Below are 9,471 nucleotides of genomic sequence, written 5' to 3'. Positions count from 1 at the left end.
AATTATTATAATTATTGTGAAGTTACTTTTAAGAATCTGGGTAACTAAACCGCTTCTTGTTCTCAGTAACTTTCATAGTAAAGTAAAATGATTTTTAAAAAGTTTATTAACTTCACCGGACTCATTGACTAAATTCCCGTCTCCTCTGCTAATCTCAATATGATTCTGAAGTCGCCACCTGTCTGTTCTCTTTCCTCGTTTCCTTCTCCAACACCACTGACTCCTAAAAATAAAGGTGCTTAAAAGGTTCTTCAGAGCGATGCAATAGAAGCAACACTTCTTCCATTCACTCTTCTTTCTCATTTTAGTAAAGCCTCTCTGCTAATAGACAATCACGCCTTTACCTCAGGATCATCTGACAGATCAAACTGCTTGGACTGATGTCCCAATAAACTGTTGACCATATAACAAAAACTGAAAGGGGCCTTGGTTACATTGAAGTCAATCATTCTGGCTGCAGTTCAGCTCATAAGCCCCGCCCTCTGCTTGAATGGAGTGAGAGGCAAGATACGCATTAAAACTAATGGGACATTACTATATTTATTTATACTATAGTCATTTTAGGTAGTTATTTTCACACTGATGTCCGTTCAAGTGTTCATAGGTTTTGTTTTACTGGAATTCTAAACATGGAGTCTGACGTCATGATTGACAGCTGTGATTTCCCCAGTGTCTCTAAAGGCCTGAATACTCTACATGACAGTTAAAATCTGATTTTAAAACACTAGGCATCATACACAGACCAACTCTGTACATTGGGGCAAAGGAAAACTAAGCATAATACATTACACGATCGAGGATCATACACTACCAGACTTTAAAGTTGGTCCCATCTCAACAAACTAGGAGACGCATGACAAATTAAAACAAAATCCCTCTGGTTCACAGACAAGGTTTAAGACTAGTCCCAGACTACAATGTCCTTCTGAGCTGTTTCAGCTGATATAAACTTGCACTGACTGATCTTAAAACCTATCAGTGCCTTTGTTTTGTCTCAAGATGCACACCAGTAATGTGGTCATGTTAAATTAAATTACTTAAATGTCCTAATTGAACTGTGGCGTAATCCTGTCTAAGTCTAAGTCCTGTCGGTGAAACTGTGCCTGCTTTCTAAAATCAGCTGAAAACATCAAACATGTTTGATATCCTCCGAGTCGATACAATCAATGTCTGAAGATAAAAGTCGGAGTCCATGTGACCAAAAAAAAAAAAAAAAAAAGTCTGTGTGACCATCAAACACTTTGTGATTTTCTATGGAATTTGTCAACTGAAATCTGCAGACTTTCAGCAAGTATAGTATCGACCTCTCCAGACCGAAAATCATCAGAAAACCAACAGAAAATTGTGTAGTGTACTCCAGGCTTATTAACTTTTCCATAACTGTCTGCCCAAGAATCAATTAATAGTTTGTGGCTTTTAGATGTTACAAGAAATCTAGCAGAATTATAAAAAAAATCAAAAACAGATAATAAAAGCTGTAGTTATGTAGTTATTTTAAGTTTTAAATTTTTTGAGAAGTAAATAAAAAAGTGTCCACTTGGACGTGGTTGTGTACAAGAGGTAAAAACGATATAAATACTGCTCGTTTGGTGTCTTAGGTCATCAGTGTGTACTTACGATGGGGAATTGTTTAATTTGGACTCTTCTGTGCCTGCTCTTTGAGTTGGTGACCATAGACCTGCATTATATGAGTCACAGGCAAGAACGGTTTGACCTAAAAATATCAAAATGGGAACGACTGCAGAAACAAAGACACCTACATCTTGGATGCCCTTGAGGTAAGCTGAAACATACCACATTTTTATTTGAAAGTGAACTATGCCTTTAAATGAAATATTATAACTGCTGGACTCACCTCAGAAGGAACAAGGAAGGATACTAGTGGTGACGTAATGACAGCGATGTGAGAATAAGGGCTTATCAAAACAGTTTTTTTTTTTTTTTTGCCCCAAGAGATGTTAATTATAACTTATCCTTAAAATATGTTATATGCTTTCACACAAATGCAAAATGTATAAATATGTTGTGCATATTTGTTTCCCACATTTACCCAATTGTGAATTAAAAGTCCTTAGTGTTATTACTTAACTTGCTAATTAAAAAGATTGAAATTTTGCCTATCAAAACACGCCAAATGGTGCTCAAAGTCGCAAGGACAGAACATCTGTAACATTTACAAAGATCAAGCTAAAACAGCAAGCATAGTAGCTCATGACTTTCAGAAGTACCCAATATTATCATCAGTTTCATAAAGTAGACTAGACAATAAAACTGGATGATAAAAGTGTGTGATAAAATGAGTTTAATGCATGATTTAATACACCACTTGAAAAGAGAAGAGAAGCAAACAAATGCACTGTTGCAAAGCTACATTATACATTTACCAAAAAAGTACACTTTTATATATATATATATATATATATATATATATATATATATATATATATATATATATATATAAGAAAGTTATTAAACTAAAGAGTTAAACAAATCAAAAAGTAAAACAAAATCATAAAGCATAATGACATGGATTATGAAGCACTATAATATACAAGAAAATATTAAGATGATGTTGTTTGGGGAGAAACTGATCTGAATCTGACAGTAAAAAAACAGAGAAATGTGAAAAGAAAGGATATAAAAGTGAACCCTGGTGTAACAGTGAAACCAGGCAATTTCTACTCAAAATTGTGATCATTTTTATGCATAAAATAATTAATCTCAACAAGAACGAAAATGTAGGCAATAGTACTAAAGTTGTCCACCAGAGGGAGCCACAAGATAACAAAACCCTTTAAGGCCTCAGTTTAAAATCTGTGTCAATCATTTAACAGACTTGTAGGAGATAAAACTACATGATAGTATATCGTTCATTATCATCACGTTTATCAAGTTATCAAGTCGAAGAAAATTAAATAATCTGTAGTCGTGAAAATTGAATTTACTGTATAATGAAGATGTCACAAATCATGCATGTATGGATGCTCATACATATCTAAATATGTATGCTAAATATCTGATGTATGGATAAAGCAAAAGCAGATATGTGTCTGAGTATTAAAGCACAAAGAGACTGCTATATAAATAATCTGCTTGTTTCTGCATGTCTCTGAATGGTGCCGTTTTATTTACTACACACTGAAGTTTGTATGATGCTAATAGTGTTTTAAATGTCTACATAATCATGAACATTAGCAGGGCTGAGAGAAAACTTAAACATTTCCTAGTTTTATTGAAGAAAATCCATTGTAAAATCCATTCTGCAACTCAAAGGTCCGCTACAACCAGTCGACATAAAAGTTTGATTTAAATTGAAATTATGACAGAAATATAAAATTATATCAACACCAATAATATTATTCTTTATAATTATTTATTTAAACATTATTAAGGAATATCGTATTTGTCCATGTTTCATCTTAATATACTTCTGTTGTGCAGAACTTTGCCAAAAATAAAAGTTCTTACATTTTCATTTAATATCATTTTTAAAAATGTATTAAAATGTTAAAGTGTTATATGCCAACATACAGTCAAACCTAAATTTATTCAGACACCTTTAGCATTTCTCACATTATCACAGTTTACTCGCTACAGTCTAGGAAAATTGTAATAAAATATGACAAGAACTTAGAGTTAAACTGTGTCAGGAAAAAATCATGTGTCAAATACATTTTCTGGTAACAATTTTTTAAAATCAGTTTTACTGGTAATTTATGGTACATATTAATGGCTCAAGGAGGTGAAATTGATCAAATAATACATTGTTTTATATATATATATATATAAAATGTAACCGTAAAGTATTTTTCAAGTGTCTTGATTATATTCACTAAAACTTAATTTCTCAGCTTCGGTTATGATATCTCGTGCATATTTGAAATGTATAAGTAAATGTACAACTTTTTCTGCACCATCACAATCAGACCTGGGTCTCATCTGTGTCAGGCAGTAAGATTTTATCAATCAAGACATTTAAAACATAAAAAAGTCTAAAAAGCAATCGTATCAGGTAATGGCTTTCGGATAAACCCAAAATTATTAAATTAATAATAATACTGATTAAACTATTGTCGCAAGTAGCATCATTAGACATTAAAAATGGTCAATAAACGTTGATAAAATACATGATTATTTAATACATGATTACTTGAAAATTTGTGAGAAAATTATTGATTTACAACCAAACCAAGTGCATCACAAATGGTTGAGCATTTATAAGATTATAAGATTAACAATTAAACAAACACCAGATCAATGTATTTCCTAAAACTAAGATGGACACTTCTTCATGTCACTTTTTTGTCCACACGACTAAAAAGTCCACTTTTTCATAAATGGAGTAAAAAAAAAATCTAACTTGAAATTATAAAGCATAATGAGAGATTATATTATGAAGCAAATTGAGAAACAAGAATAAAACAATTAGATGATGTTCTTTTGGGAAGCAACTATCTATGAGTTGATCTGAATCTCTTGAAAAGTCTTGAAGTCTTGAACTTTATTCACCGTGACAACTTTGGACTTTTCTTTCTTGTACACATATCTGAAAAAAAAAAAACAATTACTATATGTTACTGTATTATCTTCACTAGCCAACTACTAATCAATCATTCGTTTTGGCACTGCAAACAATAAAAGTAAACAATTAAGCTGTTTCACTTCAAACTGCATTTTGAGTTCAGTGTGCCATCACTCATTGTGGCTTTCAGACACAAACTCAGATTTATTCTAGGGCTGGTAATTTTTTATTTTTTTTAATCTAATTAATTACATGATGTGGTGATTAATTAATCTAATGAACCGCACATCAAATTTGGAGAAATTACTCACAAAAGATCATTTAAAGTCGTTGTTGTGTAAAGCATCAGGCATTATAAAAAGTAGATTCAGCAAGAAATATTTTGTTTGATTATGCTCTTTTGGACCATGTGAGAAAATGGTGACCGAATTGTCATTTTTGGCAGGGTGAACTATAACATTAATCATTTATTTTCTTAATTTTATTATTATTACTATGAAAATATGAAATTATTTCTTTAATGAAATGATGAAATAATAAACTAAAACTGCGTAGGTGGAGGTAATGTCTTAATGATTAAGTCATCGAGTCATTTATTCATTCATTTGGTTTGTATAAATGGCTGATTCATTCAGGAGTGAAGTAAAGGGTTCTTTATGAATGGTTCATTGAATCATTAGGTTTGTTCGACTTGAAGAGGATCATCACCATCAGACCGACCGGTGTGTGTGACATCATCATCATCACCATCAGACCGACCGGTGTGTGACATCATCATCATCACCATCAGACCGACCGGTGTGTGTGACATCATCATCATCACCATCAGACCGACCGGTGGTTGACATCATCATCATCAGACCGACCGGTGTGTGACATCATCATCACCATCAGACCGACCGGTGTGTGACATCATCATCATCACCATCAGACCGACCGGTGTGTGACATCATCACCATCAGAACGACCGGTGTGTGACATCATCATCATCACCATCAGACCGACCGGTGTGTGACATCATCATCATCACCATCAGACCGACCGGTGTGTGACATCATCACCATCAGACCGACCGGTGTGTGACATCATCACCATCAGAACGACCGGGGTGTGACATCATCACCACCACCATCAGACCGCCGGTGTGTGACATCATCACCACCATCAGACCGACCGGTGTGTGACATCATCATCACCACCATCAGACCGACCGGTGTGTGACATCATCATCACCATCAGACCGACCGGTGTGTGACATCATCATCATCATCACCATCAGACCGACCGGTGTGTGACATCATCATCACCACCATCAGACCGACCGGTGTGTGACATCATCATCACCATCAGACCGACCGGTGTGTGACATCATCATCACCATCAGACCGACCGGTGTGTGACATCATCACCATCAGAACGACCGGTGTGTGACATCATCATCATCACCATCAGACCGACCGGTGTGTGTGACATCATCATCATCACCATCAGACCGACCGGTGTGTGTGACACCATCACCATCAGACCGACCGGTGAGTGTGACATCATCACCATCACCATCAGACCGACCGGTGTGTGTGACATCATCATCATCACCATCAGACCGACCGGTGTGTGACATCATCATCATCACCATCAGACCGACCGGTGTGTGACATCATCATCATCACCATCAGACCGACCAGTGTGTGACATCATCATCACGATCAGACCGAACGGTGTGTGACATCATCATCACCATCAAATTTGGAGAAATTACTCACAAAAGATCATTTAAAGTCGTTGTTGTGTAAAGCATCAGGCATTATAAAAAGTAGGTTCAGCAAGAAATATTTTGTTTGATTATGCTCTTTTGGACCATGTGAGAAAATGGTGACCGAATTGTCATTTTTGGCAGGGTCAACTATAACATTAATCATTTATTTTCTTAATTTTATTATTATTACTATGGAAATATGAAATTATTTCTTTAATGAAATGATGAAATAATAAACTAAAACTGCGTAGGTGGAGGTAATGTCTTAATGATTAAGTCATCGAGTCGTGTCTCACCGCGGTGTAAAGTACCGGGTAGATTAGGCAAATGACTGGTGACGTAGGTCTGCGCGTGTTTCTCAATACAAAGTACCACTGGAAAAAAAATAATAATAATTAAGCTGATTTTGGTGCATCATTGGTAGTTAGTTCAGACTTTGTGCATTCGACTGGGGAGTGTGATGTCCGCGACGACGCAGCAGCGTACTTGATAACTTCAGTCACCTCGTCTTGGCTACTGCAATTTTCCTTACTGTATATTTACAATAAAACGAAATAGGATATCAAATACCATTGCCTCCTTTTGTTTTCATTTAAGCATAATAACAACTGCAGAAATGTACTTAGTTCAGGGATATGTGTTTATGCAGCCATTACAATGATACGAAATATTATATAAATTTGCCTTTTTTATTTTAATTTTAACATATAGATAATTTGAATACAGACAAAAGAAAACCTGTTAGATTTACCCCGCAGCTGAATTATATTTTATGTTTAACCACTAAAGACACATCAGAGCCAGCGGCACATATCAGAAGGTCTAGCTGAGTTGAGGCTGCTTCTCGGCGGATAGATGATCACTGATCTCCCGCTGATCGAGTGGAGCTCACCATCTCAGAGATCGGTGAAACACATTTTTAAATAGGCGCTGTCTTTATAAATAAACCACAGATTTGAGTTTTAAACAACTACATTCTCGCCTGAAATACTTTTAAAATTACATTTCATGACACAATAACAGTAATATTTTGAAAATGTTGATCCGAATAAATGGTGGTTGAACTCAACCAATGCTGCGTGGACTCAACCAATCAGAATGATTAGTGCCAAAGTCCCGCCCCAGAAAGTTCCGGAATTTTGAAAAAGTACCACCTCGCCAGCAGGGACTTTCTGAGGGGCTTTTTTTTACCCAGAACTTTATTTAGTTCCTGGTTCCTGCGGTGGAAACACACCAATTACCAGGCCAAAGTCCCTAGTTCCTGGGTAAAGTTCCTGCGGTGGAAACGCGGCTTAACAGTAATATTTTGAAAATGTTGATCCGAATAAATGATGGTTGAACTCAACCAATGCTGCGTGGACTCAACCAATCAGAATGATTAGTGCCAATGTCCCGCCCCCGAAAGTTCCGGAACTTTGAAAAAGTACCACCTCGCCAGCAGGGACTTTCTGAGGGGCATTTTTTTACCCAGAACTTTATTTAGTTCCTGGTTCCTGCGGTGGAAACACACCAAGTACCAGGCCAAAGTCCCTAGTTCCTGGGTAAAGTTCCTGCGGTGGAAACGCGGCTATAGAAAACATTTGGTGCATCATACAGATGAAGATGCGACAAGACAGCAGAGCAACTAGAAGTCTGTATTAGACAAGAATGGGACAACATTCCTATTCCTAAACTTGAGCAACTTGTCCCCTCAGTCACCAGACATTTGCAGACTGTTATAAAAAGAAGAGGGGATGCCAAACAGTGGTAAACATGGCCTTGTCCCAACTTTTTTGAGATGTGTTGATGCCATGAAATTTTAAATCAACTTATTTTCCCCTTAAAATAATAGATTTTCTCTGAGTATATTTTGACTAACTTACATTAAACCCCTCTGATTGGTCAGTGCTTTTAACAAACATGTCTGTCATTGGCTACAAAACTCAACACTGCAAAAACATGGTGTAAATAGATACATTTGCCTTTGTAATTAGAAACCATTGCCTGCTTTTCAGCGGGAACAGAATACAGACCGACGAGTCAAAAGTAAAGCATTAAGTTGAATATTAACTCTACTTACTATGATTTCGGGCTGTGGATGATTTTTTATGTCTCTGTAGAGAAGATGATTCAGTGTAGCTCTTCCCACATTGATCACATGTGTATGGTTTCTCTCCAGTATGAGTCCTTTCATGTTTTTTCAGATTTGATGAAGAACTGAATCTCTTGTCGCAATGTGAACACATGTAAGGTTTCTCTCCAGTGTGAGTTCTCTGGTGCATTTTCAAATGCTCATCTGTAAAAAAAGTCTTCTCACACTCAAAGCACATATAAGCTTTTTTGGCAGTATGTCTTTTCTGATGTGTTTTTAAACTTTTCAGCAGTGGAAAACTCTTTCCACACAAAGAACATGAATACAGACGTTTCTTCTTTGTATGAAGTGTCAGGTGAATCTTTAGGTTCGAAGACCTTACAAATCCTTTGCCACACTGATCACATGTGTACGGTTTTTTCCCCAGAGTGGATGTTCATGTGCTCTTTAAGGCTGCGTTTTATTATGAAACTCTTCCCACACAGATCACATGTAAACGGTTTCTCTCCAGTGTGGATGTGCATGTGCAACTAATGGTTTGTTGATTGTGTGAAACTCTTCCCACACAGATCACATGTGAATGGTTTCTCTCCAGTGTGGGTCCTCTCATGCGTTTTCAGATGTGCTGATAAACGGTATCTCTTGTCACAGTGTGAACACTTGTAAGGTTTCTCTCCGGTGTGAGTCCTCTCATGTGTTTTCAGATTTGCTCTCTGAACAAATCTCTTGTCACAGTGTGAACACTTGTATGGTTTCTCTCCAGTGTGGGTCCTCTCATGTGTTTTCAGTTGTCCTAAACAAATGAATGTCTTGTCACAGTGTGAACACTTGTATGGTTTCTCTCCAGTGTGGGTCCTCTCATGTGTTTTCAGTTGTCCTGAACAAATTAATCTCTTGTCACAATATGAACACTTGTATGGTTTCTCTCCAGTGTGGGTCCTCTCATGTGTTTTCAGAGTTGCTCTATGAACAAATCTCCTATCGCAGTGTGAACACATGTAAGGTTTCCCTCCAGTGTGGGTCCTCTTGTGCATTTTCAATTCTACAGCTGTAATAAATTTGATAGAAAAAAAGAGTTTGATGTTATCATGATCTACAGTGCATAATATCATCCAAAGATTC

This window comes from Carassius auratus, unplaced genomic scaffold, assembly GCF_003368295.1.
Source record: "Carassius auratus strain Wakin unplaced genomic scaffold, ASM336829v1 scaf_tig00217882, whole genome shotgun sequence".
NCBI classification, from domain to species: Eukaryota; Metazoa; Chordata; class Actinopteri; order Cypriniformes; family Cyprinidae; genus Carassius; species Carassius auratus.
This window is presented reverse-complemented; position numbering follows the sequence as displayed.